The following is a 22,071-nucleotide window of genomic DNA, read 5'->3' on the forward strand; positions in this document are numbered from 1 at the left end:
AACTGTAAGGGCAGCTCTGTAAAATAGTCTTTCAACAAGAGCTGAAGATGCTGACGTTGATAAAAAATCCTTGGCCATTTTGGCCAAGTTTCGGAAGATATTTCCGAAACTACCAATAGATTTAATAGAAATATGAGGAAACTACTAATAAAATCACACTGGCGAATGCTTGAGTCCCTCGGCGCTCGAGGACTCCCCTTATTTATAGTCTGAGCGCGCACGAGATTGCAGAATAGTTATTATTAATACAAGTGCAGAAGGCATTGATATTCTTCCACGAGTTCAAAATTCAAAAACGAGCCACGAAGTGGCGAGTTTTGGAATGAACGAGTGGTAGAATGAGCCTTCTGTACGAGTATTATACATTATTTTCTCTAATTCATTGCATTTTCATTGAAATTAATGAAATATTTCCATAAATATATTTTAGTGATTTTTGCATTGAAAAATGTTGGTTGGCAGAACGGATTTCTTTAAGGCAAATTGATGAATTGACAGATAAAGCCGTGGCGGAAAGTTCGGAGTACCAACATAGAATAATAAAATATAACCATGAAAACTGTGCGTTTCTGATATATTCTCGCACGATTTTGTTCTACAAGATGTGGAAGAATGAACGGAATAACCACAGAATTAGAGAAATATATACCGTGTGACGCGTGCATATTGAGCTCAACTAATTTCAAGTAGCTTGGTATCAAGTCAAGCAATAAATATCTAAAATCAAGTCAAGTCAAGCTCCAGTATGTAATTTTTCAGGAGCTTGATTTTCAAGTCAAGTAGTTGGTTGAAATGTCAAGCTCCTGGGCTTGATGAATCCCTAATCATATACAAAATTCGAGTAAATTTACCGAAAACCAATTTTGCTTTGATGCGGTGCAAGGTCCTTAGCTGCTCTATATTTGATAATTTCGGACGTCGGAAATAAAATAGAAAGAAGGTGCATATAATCATTCTCCGAAGGGTTCGTTACATCGCAGGTTGAAAGGAACGCGTGACATGTTTACCGCACGATAACCCAGTCGGGGTGTAACCACAACGCTGAGGGAGGGAGTGACATCGCCCGAAGGTCGGAATGTTTTTTGAGGGAGAGAAATATTCTGCATTTAAAACACGTATGAAACAACTCACTGTTGACGAATTCGATGCGATATAATACAGCAGTAGATAAACAGAGTAGAACAGGTCGTTGTTAAGAAAACGCTCTTGGAATGAAGTGAATGCTGCTACACTGGCTACAGTAGTCTTACAAACATTGCACTGAGATAAATCTCGATGTATAAAATCTCAATTTCTTGTGTGATGAAAATTATTTCATGAAGGTACATGATTCTGTACTTTTTAGCCTACGATTATTGATAATGATAAATTTATACACGTTTGTGCATAAATTCGATTAAGTGTTTCACAATATACAATATAAAATATTTCATGTTATTGAATATTTTTTTTTTCAATTTTAATTAATCTCTCAAGAATTATATCACCAATGATACTGAAATCATTTTGAAAGTAACGGGTGTTTTTTTTTTCGAGGTATATAATTTTAAGTTGACATTACTGTTCAAGATGGCTACTGATTTAACAGCTGTCAAGTGATTTATTCTCAGTTTGGTTTGGCAAGTCATCATGAATAGACTCACGCCTGAACAACGCTTGCAAATAGTGCAATTTTATTTCGAAAATAATGGTTCTGTGCGAAATACGTATCGCGCACTACGTCCACGACGCGATGAAGCGCACTTCTGGTTGAATGGCTACGTCAACAAACAAAACTGCCGCATTTGGAGTGAAGCTAATCCTCAAACGTATGTCGAAACACCATTACATCCAGAAAAACTGACTGTTTGGTGCGCTTTATGGGCTGGTGGAATCATTGGTCCGTACTTCTTCAAAAACGAAACAGAACGTTACAGTCAATGGTGATCGGTATAGAGCCATGATTACTAACTTTTTCATTCCTGAATTGAACAACCATGATGTCCAGGAGCTGTGGTTCCAACAAGATGGCGCAACATGTCACACAGCTCGTGCCACAATTGATTTATTGAAATACATGTTTGGTGACCGCCTAACTTCACGTTTTGGACACGTGAATTGGCCTCCAAGATCTTGTGATTTAACACCGCTAGACTACTTTCAGTGGGGCTATGTAAAGTCATTGGTCTATGCGGATAAGCCACAAACCCTTGACCATTTGGAAAACAACGTTCGCCGTGTTATTGCCGATATACGGCCACAAATGTTGGAAAAAGTCATCGAAAATTGGACGTCCAGATTGGACTACATCCGAGCCAGCCGTGGCGGTTATATGCCAGAAATCATATTTAAAATGTAATGCCACAAGATTATCTTGCGGATTAATAAAATTAATGTCTATCGAATAATCCATCGTTGTTTTATTGCAATTTAAAGTTCTGTAGCTCTAAAAAAAACCCTTTAGATAAATTTAATTGAAATCAAATTCTACTTTTTTATGTTACATTGTAATAACTTTTGCTAGCATCGTGGGCTGCTCATATTTGGCAAAATCGAATCCTCTTGGGTAATGAACCCAATAGTTCTATGGTTATAAAGTCACCACGCTCCACTATAGAGATGGTTGGTGCATTCGGCAGAGTCACTGAGTGCCAAATTCATGATTCAATCAGATCCCGGGATGAAACATCGTGATCCTCTGAGAGAGAGCGCACTTTTAAAATTGGCTGACAACGCCTCGCCAAAGCAGAAATTATGTTATTCCTGGTATATTCCCTGATTCGTGGAAGACTTCTCTTCTTATTTCTATCTATAAGAACTCTCGTAGTAAAAGCGATGTTGGGAATTATCGTTAGCAAACAGTGCTGTGCAATTTCAAAGATTCTCAGAATTGAAAATTATGCCTGAACTAAGTCCCATGTCTGAAATTCTTGCGTTAAGAATCCATAAATTTTAATAGTCATCAACGGATTATATCCTAAGCGACAAAAAAACTGCAACACCCAGAACGAGCTGCTTGAATTTCAATTTTTTTTTTGGTAAAACATAGATAGTAAAGCAAGAAGTAAATGATTCAATTTGGAGAATAAAATCGTAAGGGTTTTCTTATGTACATTATTTTTGTCACTTAAATATTGTATTCACAGGGCCGGCTCGAGTATATTTGGCACCTGAAGCAAAAAATTGTTCGGCGCCCTTGCTGAAAAAGCATTTTTCCTTATCGTTTCTTTTTAAAGCCGTTTTCGCTAGGTTTATTCTTATTCTGGTATTTTTACCTAATTTACAATAATAATAATACTTCACGTTCCTGCGTTTGCAGAAAAGACAATTCAAATAAAACAAAATGTCTATTATATGTCTATTTACCTTATGTTTTTGTCAATGTAGGTATCTTAATTTATTACTGAATTTCTTCGATGCCGATGAATGATGCGTAAGTACTATATCTGATTTTCCTACGCAAATGATACTGCGAACGATTGACGAATGATTACCTCATCACATCCCAAGATACAAAGAGCGGTAAAGCATGCAAAGTTTCAGTTTTGTTTCGAAAACTAATTGGAATTACAAAAATGTGTTCCGCTGGAAACATTTGACATTTAGCAGTAACTAGCTCTGAATGCAGAATCGTGATAACTTTCCATATCTTTAATGTGTAAACATCGCCTTCCAAATAATTCAAAAGCGAAGGTAGTATTGTTTTTCGTCTTTGTGAAATACATAACAATTTTATACCTCTTTCAATGAGGGTAATAGGAAATTCTGTTTATATTGATTGGGCTGCCATGTGTTATTTATTATTCAGGCGGCTTAGTATAAAGGAACAAACTTATGTTGTTTTTTAAAATCAAGGATGAAATATGAAAATGCGGCTAGCAAACTGAGTCGAATTTCCGCCCCTCCAATAGATACGCCTGAAACAGTCGCTTCACTATTTCATACCTAACGCCGGCCTGTGTAGTCGTATTTTGCAAGTTTTTCAAATTTAATAACGAACTAGCTGATCGAGGAGATCCAAAGTCGATGTTTAGTTGTTGTCAAAATGTCTAGAGCACGTGTACGCAGAGTTTATCGCCAGCTAAGTTAATTTGAAATTGAATTGAATTTTAATTGTCTACGGATTTCATTTCAAGAAATCGCTAACCGTACGAACAGAAATCCAACTAAAGCTATGAGATGTTGTCAAGCGTGGTTTGATAATGCCCAAAATCGAAGAAGAGAAGGCACCGGACGTCGAAGGTGCACAAGTATTTAGGAGAACAAGATCATCCCGTAACTGTCCGAACGGTTTACCGTCGGATGAGGTCTTTTGGACTGCAGCATTATCGACCCCATCTTGTGTTACCTCTGACTAGGGCTGGGACTTTTTCGCCTTTTTGTATTCGAATATTCATCAATAAATTTATTCGATTATTCGAATAATTCATTCTATTAGTGGAAGAAACAAGACTAAGTCTTAAGAAAAGAGAAAGAAGAAGAAGAAGAATTATTCATTCAAACAAATATTCATGCTTGATTATTCATGAGTAGTCATAAATATTCAAATAATCGTTGATTATTCAGTGATTATTCAATGATTATTCAGTGATTATTCAATGAATAATCAGTCAATATTCAGTGAATAAACTCATGTTTTAATGAACCAATGAAATCCGAGCGTTTCAGTATTAATTGATAGACAGAAGGAAAGAGGTTAATACCAGTAACTTTGAATCCTGTATCATTCCCCAGATTTTGTGAAAAACCGTGTTTATTAGTTGAACCTCAAGTTCGAACTTACGGCATTAATCTCGTTCCTTCTGTCTATGAATTTATTATAAAATCGTTCCTCAAATAATATTATTTATCAAAATAAGCCAATTTCTTCAACGACAACGTACTAATTTGAATGACAATTTGTTTGTTTGGATTCCGAACACTGACAGGAGTTTATTTAAAATTTTAATTCAATTGTATCTATCAATTCCAATATTATGTAATTTCCAGTAATTTTAATATTAATAAAACGATTTGTCCGTAGTGAATCACAATACCTTGTTTTAATCATTCCTGAATATAGTGAGTCAAGTGATCATTCAAACTTTCATTCGTAACTTCATAAATATCCAACTACTCACTGAATAGAAAAAAATTCACTGAATAATTAGTGAATACTCAACTATTCACTGATTATTCATGAATAGAAAAGTAGTCATTGATTATTCAACTATTCAATGAATACTCGACTATTCACTGATTATTCATGAATAGAAAAGTAGTCATTGATTATTCAACTATTCAGTGAATATTCATGATTATTCGAATAATGCAAAATGCAATTATTCGAATAATTATTCAATGATTATTCGAATATTCAAATCATTCATTCATGATTCCCAGCCCTACCTCTGACAACGATTACAGTGGTGAAGAGAACATTGGAATGTGGGATGGCATCATCTCTGATGAATCTCGATTCTCCTTGGGTGCACATGCTGGCCGAAGAAGTGTTAGACGATGTCGGGGAAAAAGACGTGAACCTCATTTCGAAGTTGAGCGTCATGTATACCGGACAGCATGCGTTATGGAATGGGGTGCCATTAACAAATTTATTTAAAAAAAATGGTGAATCCTTCGTTTTTTTCTCCAAATTTCAATCATTCACTTCTTGCTATACTATCGCTGTTTCACCGAAAAAAAATTTAAAATTAAATAGCTTCTTCTGGGTGTTGCAGTGTCTTTGTCAGTAAGTATATTCGAATCAACATAACTAGAAGATAAAAATTATAATTTTCAATTATTATTGTGTTCTACTTCAACTATTGTGAGTAAAATTTTACATTGGCGAAATAGTGCTGAGTAATTTCAAAGATTCTCTCAATTATAATCTATGTCTGAACTCTAAAGTCCTATGTCTGAAATTCTTGGGTTACCCTTCCATAAATTTTAATAGTCAGCAACGGATTATACGATGATTATCGAATACATTCATTAAGATGGTGATTACCCTGGCTGATCCCTCAAGTATCATATACGATCGGTCATGGTTCTATTCATTGGTATATCACCCCATTCCCGTTGCACCTGTTTTCGAGACAGATAACTCTCTCGCGATGGGAGAATCCCCGCCGTGAGACCAATTTGTCAATGAACCTGCACTTGCGGTTGTAATACCTCCTTTCCGGTCCATGTTCCAATTTCCGCCCTTTTAGCTGTCTTAGGAATCAACCCCAATCCTTAACCCAAATTTGAATAATTGACCGCGGTGTTGGAAGCGTTTCGGATAAATCTTGTAATCGTAAGTTTTATGAGACTGAAATTGGGGTAGCAATTGAATGATGCGGGTTAATTTTATAGGGTTGACCGGACGAAATCAACTCCCATGGTTGAATTTGTACAATAATTCGAGTGTTGCTTCTCAAATTGGGGGTGCGCTAAAAGGCATGAAATAATTTCAAAAAAATGCTCGAACACGTCAATTTTTGATTCGAAGAGGACATCTTTTAAGGTCATATTCACAACAATATCGTTTCAGCCCCAAGTGTTACAACGCCAACCCTATTTTGAATAAGGAAGATGGGGTTATCTATCGATCGGGCACTATTGACTCACACTGTTTAGCTTTCATTTTATATTGATTGAACATACATATTTTCGAATATCTATTGGTTTCGTTAGATAATTTTGAAATAGTAAATTAGTTATAAACATAAGAATAATCAGTTATAATATCACAAGAGCATAGACCATTTCCGATTATACACCAATTCACTCGAGCTGCGCTCTAGTAAAGTTTCGTTTACGAGTTTATAATCGCTTTCAAGATGATTACTTTTATAACACTACGAGAGTTATTATTTTCCTTTATCTATCCGTTTTCTCGGCGTCGTCCTTGTTTTGCCATCTGTGATTTTCGCATCCGTCATCGGTATACACTTACCCGTTTCTTTCGGTTTTTTTATCATTTTCGTCGCAAATTTTTTAACTATAGTTATTAAAGAACTGTACTGAGTTATTCGCATCAAAAAATTGTCTGTGTTCTGTGTTTTACAATTTTATGTGTTGCATTCAAATTGCAATTTTATGAAATAATAGTATATTATTCAACGAGCGGTAATGTAGGTCATAACTCACGCAGATGAAGTTTGCAGCACGAGCCGCAGGCGAGTGCTGTAATTCATCAAGTGAGTTATGACCATTACCGCAAGTTGAATACTATACTTTATCTACGACTATGTGAATAAATCAACAAATACTAAGAAAAAATACAGACTTAGAATATAGACAGAAGGAACTGGAAATAAACAAATGTGCTCGATCCCGACTACAAGAGAGATGGAAACTTAGTGTCACCAATCACAATCGAACTAGCTTCGGCTAGCTCGAATCCAGTGCAGAGTACAGACATAGAACTATATTAAAAACCCTTAATAGTTGCCTATAAAAAATGCATTAAAATATACCAAAAAACATTCCCTGTAAACGACGACTTAATGACCTTACTGCTACAAACTCCTTTATATTTTTTTCGGGCAAGTAATTCTGTATGGTAACATTAGCTGTTTGTCTTTTGGAAATGTATACCTATATAATATTTCATCTTCACTATCTGAATTAATCGTTTTCAGCAAAACATTCACAATAATTAGATATCAACTTAATTTGAAAACGTCAAAATTATTCAAGTGACATTCCCTCGGACATTCCTCCCCTCAATAACAATAATGGAATGTTCCCTTTCGGCCAATCGAATAGAAGCAGAGAATTATAGAAGCACAGATCCATATTTTCCGATTTATTATAGTGAGTTATAGTAGTGAGTTATTATAACTCACGATGTTTGTTAATAGATACTATTAATTGCTCAAAAGCAGTTGAATAATGAATATATAATTCAATAGGAGTAGATAAAGTCCTTTAACTTGGGGCCGCAAACGATTTTTTCTCGTGATACAGATATAAAAGTTCATGTTTTTCCCTTCACAAGATATTTAACTTATATTTGGCATTAATATTCCAAAATAAGCATAACATCATGTGATATGCTAATTTTGAATGCAAATCTACAGGGTGATATTTTTCCTGGAAGAGTGCCCGCTTCTTTCCATCAGAACTTTTTGTCGGCGAGCAACTGGTAGTTCAGAGAAATATAAAAAAATCGCTGGTCCAGTTCTACACTTTTTGGTTTCTTGTTGGTTTTTGTCAAACAATTCTTCAGTAATCCTCAGGAAAATTTAAATTATTATAAGATCTAGTAGGCTAAGCTGCGATGATTAAATAATTAATTATGATATAAGTTACTTATTTATCCAATCTGTAGAGAAGATCAATAAAGAATCGAAAAAATTCTATGAGTATCACAAAAAGTAGGACTACGAGAAACACTCGGTATCTCGAAAACAAAGTGTTTGCAGGCTCATATAAAGGACATTCGACTCTAAACATTATTCAAGGAATTTCTCATTTTTCTTTATTCGTCCAATTTGGAAAGTCCTTGAATAAGGTAAGAACAATCGTATCGGTTTAAACTTCGTTATCTAACCTTTCTCATTACAGATATGAGCAAACATTGTCGTCAAAAAACTTTTTTCCAATCAACACCACCCCCCCCCCAAAAAAAAAAAAATCTACGCCCGTGGGTATTCGTAACGACGATTATTCAGGGTGATTCCGGAGGAGACCGTCAGATTTTAGGAGAAGTTTACACTAGTCATTGTTGTTTCGAAGCAATGTTTGGTTTATGGTTGGAGGCCTTTGGTCCTTATTGAGAGTCTACTGGGTGATTTGTCCGATTCGACCGATTTTTCTTTTATACATAACTTTGGTATGGAATGATCAATATTAATGAAATTTTCAGTGTAGAACATTATGATTGTCTACTTTCAATAATTCCAACACTTCCTTAAAAATACATGGTGAGAATTATGATAAGTTCATATTAAATTTGCAGTTTGAAAAAACAACCTGTACATTCCGAATAATTTTAATAAGTATTACCAAAACACTGTATTTTGATAATTCAATGACATTTCACTGAGCTTGACTTTTAGTTTTTTTTTGGGAACTCCAAGAAGGTTACCATGGAAATGACCACAATATGGCAGGTGGTGAAACACCAAAATGATTACCTATACCACGTCGTCATGGGTATATTCACTTTTCAATACGCCGTAACTACGAGAAATTCAGGTATTTTATTGGTTGATCAAAATCTGAGTTATATAATCAACTTAATTTTATTTTCAGTTTGGATTAGTTCGTCTTCAGATTATACTGGAATTTACAAATCATTCATCATCAATTTGATGAGATTTGGATAGGTATTAAAGCATAATAAACAAATTCTTATTATTATCGATTTCAATATACTGAATATAAATATTTTAAAACAATAATTTTGCAAAAACATCATACGATTTATTCTCAACCATTTTTTAAAAACACCTTTTCCGCTTTTTTAATGATGGAGATGCTCTGTGGGATAAGAGGAAATATTGAACCATAGTGGAACATTTTTATGCCCATTCTTCAATTCCTGATTCCACCAATAAATTAATACTTCCACATTTTGGCGATAGAATGAGAGAAGTGTATTTGATACGAGTTTGACGTCACGCCTCCCCAATATCGAGAGTTGAGATTTCAGTAGATTGGAGTCGATTTCAAACATCCTGAAATTGGAAGAATTCGAGAACATCGCATCGTGGTGTACAAAGTCTGTTTGATGAATTTTTGTTTCTCGAATAGAACAATGAAAAAAATCATTCCGCATTTCCAACAAGGGTTTCTTCTAATCTCTTTTATAGCCCATAGTTTCCAACGAATGACCCCAGGTTCAATACCTACCTCTACAATTTCATTGTACCTAATTACTTGATTTTTTCCTTAGATCAAATTCAAATTCTTCGAGGCAAGCAGCTGGTGACGCCGTTAAATAGGTGATTTCTTTTAAATAAATGAGATTCTAACTAATGTTTACAAATCTTCAATATTTCTAAATTACATTTTATTGGCCAGCAATAAAGTTTAATTGCGTTGAGAGTTGGAAGCATACGTTTTGAAATGTCGTCGAAAGCAGCTTATATCAGGCAGTTCGCAGTTTTTTAGAAATTTTTCTGTTATTCACCAAGTACCTACTTTGCCTTCACAGAGACTTGCAGGGACTTTTCATTCAACTGGTGTCGATCGAAATCAGTAGATTTGATTTCGTCAAAATGTGAATGAAGTTTGATCGATCCATCTGGTTTATTTTTTTCGAAATCAAGTATTAAATTCGATCTATTCATTGTCTGAATCGTGGAGTAGGTTTCCTAATATATTTTTCGAACCTACAATTTTAGAAGATTTGATCTCTGCATACAAATATCCCCTATTGGCTGTATGCACACATTAATTGGCATGCATAACCCGTGGTCACATGCTCATGAGCTTTCAAAGACGTGGGAATTGCGACTACCAGCTTGTGCCATAAGGTGAACGTATTTCAGAATTTAATGGATACACTTTATCAGCCTCAGGAAAGCCTCCGAGATCCATTACCACTCTTCAACTATCCTTTATCGACGTATAACGTGAATTCCTCCAAAACAGATAATTTTCTGTTGAAATTTTCTCCTGGATGAATGATCAATGTGAGAAAAGCAATTTATATTTGATTCCCTGCACAATTATAATTGTGAATTTTCAGCAATCGTTAACAAAGTGGACGAAATGAAATTATAATTACCAATCATTATTTCTTGCGTCGCCTTTGCCTTAGAATAAAAAACTTGGCTAATTTTACACAATAATTCTGATGATGATGATATAACTCATGTTTTGATGAACCAATAAAATTCATAAATTTCTAATAGTTACGGTGTATTGATAAGTGGATATACCCTTGACGACGTTTTGGTGTATCACCTACTGCCATATTTGGATCATTTCTATAGTAACATTCTTGGAGGTTCGCCGAAAAAATAAAAGTCATGTTCAGTGAAATGTCGTTGAATTATCAAAATGCTGAGCTTTGGTTATAGTTATTGAAATTATTCAATATAATATCGTAACGAATGACAATTATTTTTAGTACTACCATGACAATACATATTCAAAATTTCATTATGATTGTATGTTCTGTAGCTAAAAATTAAATTTTTTGAAATTTGTTTCTTTTCCTGATATTTCCTTTCAAAATGTTTAAATCGTATTGTCGAACTGGTAGGACTGATGAAGCACAATTTACTTTTGGGTTGAATTTAGTTAGGTATATATTAGAGCTAATAAAAAAAGAAACCCATATAAAAACAACGAAAAAAATGTGAACCTTTGAACAATTTCAGTTCTAGAAATCAACAAGGTCATATATCTTTCATTCAATGAAAATTGGTTCGTCGAAGTGGATTTCACTTATATTGGTTGTTTCTTCTTTGAACTATCATGATGAGATGGGATTTTTGTTGAGAGTCTATTAATAGACGGATTTTCAGATGAAGGCTAAATATCATTCTGCCATAGTTGACGTTTCGATATAATGTAATCTCATCTTCAGATGATTGTTTATTTGAAAGTCAGCCATGTTTGGCATATGATATTTCATTCAAGAGAATTTCGAATGATAGATTCAAAAGAATTCATTTGAGGGAAACTCATGGAATAATATAAAACTCCTCGGGATAAAGATGTAAAAATTGTAAAATGTATCCCTAAAATTATTTCCAGTTATGCATGAAAATAATTTCGGCTTAGACAGGTTTTTGAAGGGGATTGAAAATAATTCGAGTTATCGAGGATTTCGAGTTAACGAGGTTCGAATTAACGACAATCCACTGTAGTTTATTCTGTACAAATTTTTTGTTGAGCTATTTCAAAAGTTCAATATCTTCCACGAATTCATTTCGTATCAAGTTCTGTCTTGAGTCGTTAATTTCATGCTGTGTAGTTTTGGAGATTATTAATTTTTCCAATAGATCACCAACTTGACCCTGTGAAGAGGTTTAAATCTGAAACAAAATGGCGAATGCGCAATTCCTAAAAATATTACTATTTTGGTAATTTAATGTTTTTTGTAATGTAATGTTTTTTGCATTTGATTTTTTCACCGAAATATTTCAGTTACAGTATCGTAATGATACAACTTGAAAAAAATCCATGATCTCCTATTGACAGGTTCGCCGAAGAAGTTTTCACTCAAATGGGTTGATTCTTCTTTGACCTATGTTGATAAGTTCAGATTTTTGTTTAGTCTATTAAAAAATGGATTTTCAGATGAAAGCTTGATCTTTTCCTGTCATAGTTGACGTTCTGATATAATTTTATCTCATCTTCAGATAATTGGTAATTTGAAATTCGGCCATTTGCGGCATGCGAACTTTTATTCAAGAGGATTTCAAAAGACAGATCCAAAAGAATTCAATCTAACTCATGGAATAGTATGAAACTCCTTAGCTGTGGTAAATAGTTCGGTGGCTTTTAAGGCGAAACGAATTTTGACAAGCGATATAAATGAAGGTGGTAAAACTTCCATAGTTAACAGTTGTAGTTCTAGCAGAACTAGAGCCACATAATAAATCAGAACGAAATGTATTACTTTGAGTCGGCAGTTTTCCTCAGTCTAATTCTCCCTTCATATTTTCAGTATTCCAAATTTCCATCTAAAAAAAGGCCTGCAGTCATGAACTTGCTTTTTGATTCATTGCACAAATTTTTTGTTTGAGACATTTCGAATAATCAATATCTTTCACGAATTCATTTTGTATCAATTTTTGTCGTGAGTCCTTGTATGCAGTGTAGATTTGGAGATATTTAATTTTTTCGGTAGATCACCAACTTGACCCTGTGAAGAGGGCTAAATCTGAAACATTTCTTTTGACACCAAAATGTGTTCATTTTTGGCTATAACGTTTCATTACTTTTTGAGTGTTCGATTCTGTAGATATTCACGTTTTCTGCCTTCTGAAACAAAATGGTGAATGAGCGATTCCTAAAAATGTTACTATTCTGGTAATGATGTTTATTGCATTTGATTTTTTCACCGAAATATTTCAGTTTCAGTATTGTAATAATACAACGTGACAAAAATTCACGCTCTCCTATTGGCAGACCGCCGATTCAAGGTGCGTGAGATAGCTGAGACAGTAGGCATCTCCGAAGAACACGTTGGTCACATCCTACATGAAATATTGGTCATGAAAAAGATGTCGGCGCGATGGGTGCCGCGTTTGCTTACTGCGGAAAACAAGCTCAGCCGTGAGCCCACTCCGGAGCAATGTTTGAAACATGGATCCTCAGGTACATACCAGAGACCTAGGAACACTTGAAACAGTAGATTTCACACGGCGAACATGTTCCAAAGAGCAAAAGTCCTTCCTATCGGCCGGAAAGGTGATGGCCAATGTTTTTGGGGTTCACAAGTTGTGGGCAAAACGATGACAGGTCTTTACTATTCCGAATTATTGGGTGGATTCGACCTCAAATTGCAGAAAAAACCGAACCATTTAGAGAAGAGGAAGTGCTCTGCCATCATGATATCGCATCGGCTCACACCTACGCCATCGCCACGTCCAAATTGGTCGAGTTATGCTTCAAACTGCTGCCCCATATATCCATCCTATTCTCCAGATTTGGCACCGTGGGACTTCTTTGTTTTGAAACTTGAAAAAATCAACTTCTGAAAACTCATTTTTCACTCGGGTGGAGAATCGCTGGGTTAAACGTATCGAGCTGAAAGGAGATTATGTTTGAACTAAATCGCCACTTTTCGAAAAGTACTTATCAGACTGCCCTCGTATAGGTATACCTATACTTTCAGTTACCAATTCACTTCATCTATACCATTTTTCTGGAGAAATTCAGAAAAATAAAGTAAAAGAATAGAACAATTACCGATGTGTATGTGAAAGAACATTTTCACATGAAATTGATGAAAACAAAAAAAATTTAAATTGAAAAACCATCCTGAATTATTGACTCATTCAAATTTAAAATGAATGTACAAACGTTTATAAGAGTCAGTAGCAATCAAAGGATGAGATTGATTTTCGAAATTGATTATTTTATTATAAAAATATTGATCTGCCATCTGTCCATTTCATTGATGAATGAAAACAAAATGATATATTATGATATTATAATGGTAATAATGTTACCAATCCTGTCATGTACTCCATTTGAATAAATAAAAAAAAATATCAGTTGGGACAGCTTTGTCATGTAGTATAGATTTGGTTCCACACTGAAATCAATGAAAGGATTAGACGAGGTTCCAGTTTGTAGATTCAGTAAGTTTTTGAAGAGAGAAAATGGTTAAAAAATATGAAACACTCGAATCGAACTGAAGTTCTTATTGTAATTGATTCATTTGATTTATTAACTGCTTTCTTGAAATTTTGAAATTCTTTCCGGGATATAATTATATTAGAAAAATTGTATTTTTGGACAAATATTCATGTATATCAAGAGTATATGAATTTTTATTCGGTATGAATATCGAAATAATTCAGATCCTAACATTAAAGCTATGCATAGAAAGTATTAAGACCTAGCTTTTCTTTATTTTCCAATTATCAGGATAGAAGTGATGCAAAAAAGCGTACCAGTATTTGTAGGAATAAGTAATAGCAAAATTAATTTTGAATAACTAAATATCGAACTTCTATTAGATAATTTCAAGTATATGCAGTCAAATGAAGGTAAAACAAATCAAGTCAAGATAAAAGAGAAACTGCCACAAAATTCTTAAAACCAAATCTGTCGATGCTGTAATAATTGGAATGAAGCGTAAGAAGTTTTATTGTGGAAGTTTTCTGTTTTTGATCCAAAAGTTCCTGAAAATGCTTTATTCGAATCATCCAGGAAAAGTTTGTTGGCAAACAATTTCAAATCTGCACAAAATTCTGTCGAGTAAGTGAATAAATCAGGAAGTGTAAGTATTTAGATTATGAATTCAAATCTAAAAATAATCGTTATTTCAGAGTTGATAATTATCGCTAATGAAATCCCAAAGTGATGTTCACTGGTATAAATTTCCCCTATTGAATAAATGTCCCATGAATATCTGCCTGTGAATTCAATCATCACAATAAAAGTTTGTTTTTTGTGGATAGACTAAATTTATTTGGAATTGTTTATTTTTGTGTTTAAATCTGGAATTTTGGAAAAAATAGGTGTGCGGATGCATAAAATATAATTGAAAAATTCATCAATTTTCTGACTTGATAATTGGTAAAGGGAAGATAAAAAGCCTTCAAATTCATGAAAAAATTTCGAAATTACTGAAATACGAAATCTTCAATTTCAAAATCCTATAGTACCCGTACTCCTAAACAATATTTTACTCAGTATGTTACAACACTCAGTAGGTGCTCAGGATCTCAGAAAGAATAAAAGTTCAAGAGTAAGGTATAAAATTCAAAATCTCTTCTGATGAAATGAAATATCATTACGAAAAAAAGTTCAACAAAACAGTTACATATAACATTATTTCTTTTGTTTTCTACTCTTTCGAAAATAAGTGTGCCATTCAAAGTAAACACTGAATTCATTACACTGAGTGAATTATGTTTTTTTCATAGCAATAAGGATCATTCTCTAAAACGTGTAAAAAATATAGATTTCGAAGTTCAAAAACTCAATAATCTGAGTACTGCCTTGGAAATATGAAATTACATGAAACGTTTTGAGTTGTGTAAAGCGAACAAACTCACAAAATTCATCGGACTGTTAATTTCTAAGTTATGGATATCAGAAATTTAGGCCAATTTTCATGAATCACCCTGTATCTTCGAAACTAAGTTTTAGGATACACAAAAAGCTGTTTTTCTGAAAGGGCTGGATGATCTGCATTCACCACTAGGCTATGGCCAACCACTCCTGTTACACCCTGTATATCAATTATATCTGAATTAAAGTGTCATTGAACACCGCGATATAACTTCAGAACAAATATTTCAAATATCATATAGCGTGTAGTGGTCTATACATCGTTATGTAGGTTTCATAAATTCTAGTCTGGCAATTTTCGGAGAGGTTATAAATTTCAATCATTTCCATTTTTCCTGATACGTCCCAGTTACCCCTATGTGACCCCTAGGTACAGCTGGAAATATCGATTCAGAGGTGGATCATCCTGACAATTTTATGAAAGGTAATTTGCAAGTCAAATAGCCTCGCTATTCACGAAATTCAAACATTACTTTTCTATTTATAATTTTTGCAGTCGTGCCAGTGTATGTCATACTGGAAATTGTTTTCTGTTATGATGTAAAAGGTAAAAAACTCTCACTGTTGAGGGCAATTCAATTTTTATTTCGTGAACGCGTCGCAATTTGAATCCAGTACATAAACATACCTTGGATAGCGACAAGCAATAGATATATGGTTCATTATTTATTGATTTTAGAAATCAATTGAATTCTTATCTGATTGAATGTATCAGCACATTTATCACTTTTAAAATGAAACTGAACTCAAAATATCATCATAACAGATTTAATATTTTGTGCATAGATTAATATTAAATTTCGAGCTTTGTGCAAAATTTGTTGTTGTCTCCTTTGCCATAACTGTCAAAAAGTAAGGCAGAATATCGAAAAAAATGTCTGATATTTCTTTAAAAATCGAAATGAAAAACGTTGAATTCGGTTTATGAATGTGGAAATAACCACTCAAATATTCATACTGAAATTTTTGAGGATCATATGAACAAAACCCAACAAATACAGGGTGATTCACCGGGATGGCCTATTATATAGACGTTTATGGAAAACAAATTATTATTTTGAGCTGAAAATTTGCATATTGGGGTTAGAGACAATGATCTTCCTCCCTAAAATATTTTCAGATCTCTACAACTTCCGGTTAAATCAGAAACAGACTACTACTTCCTTATTTCAAATGGCACACTAAGAATATTATTGCATCATTAGATAGATTCTTTGACGAAAATGTCGGCAGTATGCCATATCTTGGCAAAAAACTCAATTGTTCAATGAGTAAATGGGATTCTTATAAAAAAAATGCTGGCGATGAGGAATAACTTTTTTTTTAATTTCTCGGTAGAAAAAGCTTTTTTCGAAAAAATTTTTTCTTTGTCGATTCTGCAAATACGTAGTGTTATGAAACTATTTCCTCTTTTGATCAGGGTATGTACAGGGTGTTCATAAGAAGATCATGAACATGGACAACTCAAATTCAACAAAACTCAAGATTTTTTTAGAATTAGAATGTATATTTTTTATTATTTCAGTCGATTCTACGTACAAAAATAGTGGGGGTTGCTTAAGCAAACCCTAAACCTAAAATGAATACTTTAAAAGTCATCGAGGAAGAACTTTAAATGAGGAATTTATGACTGTATGGAATAGTTTGTGATGACTTCCGGAGAAACAGGAAAAAAATAAAATTCGATGTTTCCATAATTAAATTTGACATTTCAAGAATTGTTATGAATTATTTCTTATCGAAAATTTTATTGGTTTATGGATTTCTCAACAACCACAACGAAAAATTAATTATAACTCATGAAATGAAAATTTATTTACCCAAACATCGAATTTCAGTTTCTTTCTGTATTTTCCCAAACTACCCACTCCAAACAGTTATAAATGGCAGTTTTCCTCAATTACAGTTCTTCCCCGATAACTCTTAAATTATTCATTTTAGGTATTTAGTTCGCTATAATAACCCCCACTATTTTTTCACATAGAATCGACTGAAGCAATAAAAAATATAGATTCTAATTTGAAAACCTTGAGTTTTGATGAATTAGAATTGTCCGATTAGATCTTTTTACAAACCATTAACAGTCTTATAATAATACGATTTTACAGAATCGAAAAAGAAAAAAATTTTGTCGAAATAGCTTTTTCTGCCGGAAAATTCAGAAAAATGTGGTTCCACGTCGCCTCCATTTTTTTATAAGAATCCCATTAACTCATGAACCGTTGAGTTTTTAGCCAAGGTATGGCATTTGAAATGAGGAAGTAGTAGCCTGTTTCCGGTATAACCGGAAGTTAAAGGGATCTGACACTATTTTAGGGAGCAAGATCATTGTCTCAAACCACAATATGCAAATTGTCAGCTCAAAATTATGATTCCATAAACGTCTAATAGGCCATCCGGGTAAATATGTCAATAACAACGACAGTTGATTACATCTTATACACAGGATATTTCTAAATTGAAGATACAAACGAAAATTACAGATTCTTCGAATATTAAGAAAAAAAACTACATTTGTCAACAACAATGACACTAAATTACATCTTGTATATAGGAAGTTACTAAATTTAAGAAACAGAAGAAAATGACAGATTCCTCGGATATTAAGAAAAAAAGTTTGTTTTTTCCAAATTGTTTGCTCATACCACTTCACTTTCTCAAGATATTCAACTGAAATTTGGCATATAGATACTCCAATTCGAAGTTTGATCATGTGATATGCTAATTTTGAATATACATAAATTTACATAGTGATATTTTCTATGGAATAGTTTTTCCTCCTAGTTTTTCATGGCGGACTACTGATTGTTCAAAAAATGTAACCAGTACTACATTCCTTGTTTTCTAGTAGTTTGGTGGCATCTGCTACCGATTTTGAAAAAAAAACTTTCAAATAATTCCTTAGTGATCCTCAGGAGAATCCAAATTATTATAAAGATGCAGTTATTAAGCTGTGATGAATGAATAGATCATGAGTTTTGGTATTTCCTTAAGCTATATCTATCAAAGATTAATGAAGATTCGATGAACTGGTGTAATCATAATAAAAAGTAGGAACAAGAAACACCCTGTATCTAGAAAACAAAGCGTTTACGGGTACATGTTATGGGAGTTTTTTCTTGAAATCATCCAAGGACTCTCTTATTTTCTTTTGTACCTCTAATTTATGAATACCCTGTATATTTGGTTATGGAGCAGCTCACTTTTATCCAAGGGCATAATAGGTGCATGAATGAGCAAGCGCTCACAATCTCAAGACTGCGGCCGATTATAAACAGGAAACTCCCGAACGAAAATTGCTAAAAATTCTGGAATGCTTCGGATAAGTTTGTTAAGGGCCATAATCCAAATGGGGGTTTCCATAAATGGCCGTTTGATATTTTGTCTTATAATTTCAATACTACGAATTTGAAGGAAATCAAGTCACGCATTGAAACCAGATCAGGAAAATTATATGTTGGAAAGCTGAGGATTATATTTGTCACTAGTTGAAACGAATATAGAATAGATCTCATCAATGGGCAGATAGAAATGTATGAAGATTTCTATGCAGTTTCATTGTGAAACGGATGTTATTCTGAAAACCAGCCGGCTCCTGCTAATGGTCACAGCTGAAATATGTATGTATTTATGGCACTTCAAAGATGCACAAAGGCAGGCGAACCCATGGTCTGGGCCTCCTTGAACATGAATTATGCATGGTATTTCGTTATAAACAGACCTTCTTGGGGACAGAACACCAGCCAGATTATCTGTGAAAGGATGGAGACACAACTACTTCTACATTCCCTCAGTTGTTTACGTAAACAAAAAAAATCTTTGGGGAACTGAAGAGTTTAGAAGGTATTTTGTTGGAATAATTGGAGCGTTCATAATTGTCATCATTTCACTAGTTTCTCATTCTTCGTTATAATAATAGCAATAATATCATACAAGGTGTCTTAAAACAAAGTCAATTGTTCAGCTTACTGTGTGAACGCAACAACGCAGTGGAGCGCAGGGTTATCTGAATCGGTAGCTTGGTTTTTGAGATTCAAGTCGCTATGGAGCGTTTCTCGAGAGCTGATCGCGCATTGTGCATACGCGAATTCAATCAAATGATAGTTTCGCGACGATAAGACGAAGACATCACTCTAATATTCAAGGTCTATATATATAATATCGGTTTTACAACGTTCTACGTTTTCCGATGCCTGATCGCCTGCCCTCTCTATCATTCCAGTTTGTGTCTTCAAGTCCTCTCTTCTTGATTTACTCATCTATTCTGTGCATCCAACTCCTCCTAGGTCTTCCACGTCTTCTTCTCCCTCCTGGTTTCCATTCTATCAGTTGTTTCGGTAGACTTATATCCATCATTCTCTGTACATGTCCAAACCATACAAGCTGCTTATCTTTGATAGCATCCACTATTATATGCTTGACGTCCATTATCTCTCTCACTCTCTCATTTGTAACTCTTTCCATTCTAGATTTTCCAGCAGCTCTTCGCCAGAAATCCGTTTCAGTAGCTTTCAACATATCACCAGTTCTTTTTTTCAATGGCCAAACCTCTGAGCTGTATATGACAATATTTTTAACAATTGTATTATATATTCTTTTCTTATTTTCTTTATTTATGTTCTTGTCCCAGAGTATTCCGTTGAGCAAAGGCACTGCTTTTCTCCCTTGGGTATTTCGATCCTTGATTGCCTCATCCAACGACCCGTTGTTTGACAGTTTCACTCCGAGATATTTGTAATTACTACACTGTTTGATCTTTTGTCCGCTATCTAGTAAAAAGTCCTTCTGTTCTCCACCAATACACATGTACTCTGTTTTTCCAGGTTCACTTCAAGACCTCATTTATTATATTGTTCAATGAGTTTTCGGGTCATATCTTCGTAGTCTTGAGATATTACAACTTGATCGTCTGCGAAACTTAGTGTGTAAAGATTGTTGTCATCGAGTGCTAAGCCCATAGTGCCACATTTACTCTTCCACTCCTTCAGCGATTGTTCGAGGAATATTTTAAAAAACAGTTATTATGTTATCTTGTTTAATCCTTATTGATGTCCCTATTCAAGGTAGTCGTCACTTAAATGATGAGTGAGGCCTTCCTTTCATTGGTACAAAAGTTTGAAGAAAATATATAGATAAAGCAGAATTCAGCCTAAGGTTATTGATAACGGAAGAGAATGTGCAACGGCTAAATTGGTTTGTTCGTGATGATCCCAATCCCCCCTTTTGGAAGTTGGCAAGTGCTTTGAAAGTGAATACATTATCGATACATCGAATTTTTCACAAAAATCCAAAGCTGCACCCCTATATAATTCAATTGAAACCCCGGAGATGTCATTCAGAGACAAATTGATTTCCAGAAAACGTGATATTCATTGCCTCCCTCAGACCCTAATTCGACGCCTATGGATCTGTAGGGTTTCATTGAATCTAAAGTTTTCCTGAGTAACCAACTTCCCAGTTCCTGTTTAAACATAATATTCACCATGAAATGGGAACCATTAAGCAGTATATTTGCCAAGCTATCAGGAATATTAGGATAGACATTGGGACGATATTATTTCTGAAGAATAAAATTCCCGAATAATATTTTTTCATAATTGATAAGCATTTCTTCAACAAACGTCAATTCCTTTTTAATCACTTCCTCACATGTGAAATATATTTGAATCACAATAAAATCTCTGAATAGGGGAATTCATTTCAAGTTAAGAGATCTCGATATGGAATTATAGAAATGGTAATGATTATACTCCAACATTTGATGGCATTTTTGCGAGCTTGTTTAGCCAGGCATGGAGTCACTACAACTTGTTGTATTAAAGGATATTTTCAAATATTCATCAGGTGCAATAAACTCAATTATTCCTCAATTCATAAAAATGTTTAGTTCCTATTAGGATTAGCCGTCAAAAATTGACCTGTCCCAACATGAAAATGCATATAACGTCATTAGGGATATTTAACTAATTCGATAGTTTAGCTCCTTCAACTCACTAAAGCGTTAGATATAAACAAGCAGGCCAGTAGATTCACTTTGTTGGTTGATCTTTCTTATGAGGTAGATCTACAAATATGTGCGGATCACGTGTTAGAAGATCGAGAATATTCCATGGTGAAAACCACCTAAATTTTTGGGAACCACGAAGTATTTTGTGGGCGGTACGGTCAAAACTTTTTATTGCACAAGAAGTGGCACTTGGTACTTCCCCTGATAGCGGGGAGGTTCTAAGGGGGTGGCCCATATGGAGAAGAATATTTAGAGAACTATGTTTGATCGAGACAAGAGGGCAGTTGCCAGTTATCGGTCAGCCAACAGTCAAGAGTTTCGGCAGATCGCAATTTAAAAGGAGACGAATCGTGAATTAAGTAGAAGAAAAAACGACAGTACGACGTATATGACAGTTTTCT

Source organism: Harmonia axyridis, chromosome 1, assembly GCF_914767665.1.
Source record: "Harmonia axyridis chromosome 1, icHarAxyr1.1, whole genome shotgun sequence".
Taxonomy (NCBI): Eukaryota; Metazoa; Arthropoda; class Insecta; order Coleoptera; family Coccinellidae; genus Harmonia; species Harmonia axyridis.